Source organism: Chinchilla lanigera, unplaced genomic scaffold, assembly GCF_000276665.1.
Source record: "Chinchilla lanigera isolate Chin_1 unplaced genomic scaffold, ChiLan1.0 scaffold00007, whole genome shotgun sequence".
NCBI classification, from domain to species: domain Eukaryota; kingdom Metazoa; phylum Chordata; class Mammalia; order Rodentia; family Chinchillidae; genus Chinchilla; species Chinchilla lanigera.
This window is the reverse complement of record NW_004955408.1, coordinates 17,388,468-17,392,044: the sequence shown is the minus strand read 5'-3', so window position 1 is coordinate 17,392,044 and position 3,577 is coordinate 17,388,468.

The window sequence follows — 3,577 nt, the reverse complement described above, 5'->3', positions numbered from 1 at the left end:
TATGTAAGTATGTATATACAGGATAGCTAACATAGTTGTACTACTATCTTATATTGCTCTACAGAAAGGAACAGTTAATGATTACTTGTTTGATCAATCTTGTGTCTCTATTTGTTTTCCTGAGAAACCACTTTGAAGATATCAATACGTAATACAACAACCATGGTTAATTTTCTACAACTTTGCCTGTAATTCTGTTTTGTTTGTATTGTTCTTATGCTATTTTGTAAATGGATGTCTGTCTGTTAATATGTTTTCCTTCTTTTATTTTTTAAAATAAAAAAAGTTAATTGAACTGGAACAAAGAATGGTCAAATTGTTGGTGACATTTTAGCTCATTAAGCTTGACCTTAGGGGCTGGGGATTTAGCCCAGTGGCACAGTGCCTGCCCGGCAAGTGCAAGGTCGTGAGTTCGAGCCTCGGTACCAGAAGAAGAAAAGAAAAGTTGGAGCTTATAGGTTTCCTGCAAAATTCTCAGGTGTAAATCCAAACACCCATTCAGATCCAGCTCAAAACTAATCCCAAACAAAGTACAAACATACAACAAAATAAAATTCTCGAGAGAGTAAGAGGTTTGAATGGTAAGCACGTCTCTTTCATATAACCTACTTTAACGGCCTTGATTACTTATGGAAAAGATGTTTATACTTAAACTCGATCTATCAAGTTAAAGTAGTAAGTTCCATTTCTTCATTTTGTCCTCTGGGGGTCTGCACATAATTCAACAGACTCTTCAATGAATAAAGATTGATTATGACAATGAATATCTCATTTTGAAGTCAATGAACACTTAGGTGATGTTTAAAAAGTCATGACAAGATAGATCTCTTCTCTCTGTAATAATAACATAACATCCACAGTTTTCACAGGATAAAAAAGACCACAACTTATGTATGAGAGACCACCTCTCATGAAAGGAAAAGGAAAGGCTTTCTGTGGTGAACACAGACAGTTATGTTTTATCTTACTCTCCAAACACTAATTTAAATTAAAGGCTTTTATTCAATGAACATGAGATTAGCAGAAGAGACTCAGCACTTTTTATCAGAGATGAGCACAATTTGAAAAGTTACCTGTATTTCTAATTTGTTTACCTCTGCACTTTATAGTCCAGATTTCACTCTTACCAACCCTTTATAGCTATAACATGTAACTAACTCTCTGTGAAGCTAATTCCAATAAACCTGACTTAGTCCTTTTTGCTCTTGGCTTCTGGGTAATAGTCAATATTGTTGACCCCTTATTTTTTTTAAACATACCTTAACATTTGTTCTCCTTTCCTTCTCCTGCTCACTCTTAATTATCGATTCTTTTCTCTTTCCACTTCACCTGCTCTACCTGTGTGATCTCATCCAGACTCATGAACTCCAACCTCTGTCCACAGCTGATATCTTTGCTTAAGCCTCACACTCAGACATCACATATGTGATAAACTCTCAGGTTCCTTTACTGTCCTACAGGTGCATGAAATGCACTTTAGCCAAAGCTGTAACTTAGGAGGTTTCTTAAATTCTTAAACCTGCTCTTGCAGATGTGCTAGGTAATGGGACAATCAATTTTCCTAGCCAGAAATTTGGGTTAATGATAAGACTGATTTCTCTAATAAAGTCCCACATATATGCACAACTTGCATAGTGATCTTTCTCATATGTGTATCACAGTCCTACCTCCTTAAGAATTGATGACTTTAAAATACAGGCAAAATCCTTTGCGAACTTCAGACAAGGATGCTAATCTCACATCCTTGCCTCTTCTCAGCCCCCGTGACCTACTAATGTTAAACTTGCTAGTTGTGTTCAAACATGTCCAGAATTTTCACACCTTCCTTTTCTCCTCAGTTTTCTCTGCTTTAAATACCCATGTACCTCCATCAGCATCTTATGATTTAAGAATGATATGTCACGTGCAATCTCTCACACACAGGCACTGATAACTCCTTAGATGGTCCCATTGTATCCTGTTCAATACTCAGCCTGTTCCTCTTGTACACATTAAATTAATATATCTGCCTCACAAGCTAGAATATCAGCTCTGTGAATGCATCCACTCTGTTGCCTTTATCCTTGGTGCTGTATCTTTGGGGAAATCCTAATGCACTAAATAAACTTTTAACAAAAACCAAATTGGAATGGGAGCCTCCCGATATGCTAAGTCTTAAGCTTATCACATCAGCTGACCCACTCAGCTTTCATTCTTATTTCTCATTCATAAGCTTGAGTTGTATCTCCTTCTGGCCTTTTTAAAATACAGTGTTTTCCTCCTAGGGGCCCTCATTTTCAGGGGAGCAATGACTCCATTGGAAGCTGATTTATTTGGTTTTGGGGAGGCAGGAGTTACAGGAGGCTTCTAATGGCACTTTCTACTCACTTACACCACATGTATCATTCAGGGATGTCTCACAATGCTATAAAAATGTCTCTGCCTGCATGATAAAACACGTCTATCCCAAGGTATGCCAAAGATTTGAAAATAAAAAGTAAATCTCCTCCTTGGGTGGGATTCACATTATCATGCAGTTTGTGAGCCTGCCCACGTGAGCCGTTTCGGGCACTCTTAGATCAGGGGAGCAGCTATTAAAGTGCTATCAAAGCATTTTGACTCCATAGAATTAATCATGAAATCTGTTGCTGCCAGCTCACTTATCATATTCGAAATATTAATTTAGAGCAAAATTAAATCGGACACCCACCGACAGCAACATTTTGCCCTTCAGAACTCCCCTTCATATTGATTTATTAATGGTTGCCAGAACAGTGTACTGGAACAATTTATTACTTCTTTCTCGATGTTTCTTTATGCTTACAAATAGTCCTTGGGAATGAGAGGTGTTATCTGACAGTCTTCTGACAGGGGTATTTTTCAATTTGCATAACATTTGGGGGATTTATTAGGAGGTAAGAGAGAAGTATCATTTTAGTACCCGTGGCAATGTCTGATCTGCTTCACGAAGTTTTAAAGCCAGGGTGGTCATTTGACTGTGGTACAAATCGGGGATAATATAAGACTTAGTGCCTCACTGAATCCACTCTGCACTGTGATGAGGAGCCATAAAATGCAGAATGGAAGCATAGGGTGTCCTTTTATGAAGTATGTAAATATTCTTTTTAGTTTTGCTATTAAGATCTTAAATATCCACATCAGCCCTTGAATATCATGAAAGTTCAAATGATCGACTGTGGCAGTACATATTCCAGGCAATAAAAGCAAATAGTCCTCTCATCCTGAGACAAAAGGCTTTTGCTCAGAGAGGACTCACCCTGAGCAGAGAGACACTGAACAACCCTCCCGAGGCCCCAATTCCCCATCCATTTGTGTATATAGCATTGCTAACGTTGATACAAACGAGAGCTAACCTCCACTGCGCAATAAGCATTGTGCTCATTCAGTCATTCAGTACCTCTTAATTGAGTGCTGATGACCAGGCACTCCTCCAAACCCTGGGCATACCAGATTAAGGAAGATGCCTGAGGTCCCAGGTGAGGTTTTATCTCATCCAGGACATACGTGGGTACTGAGGCAATGGGAATAGTAACAGAAACATTTTAAGACAGAGTCAAATAGATAATTTCAGATACCA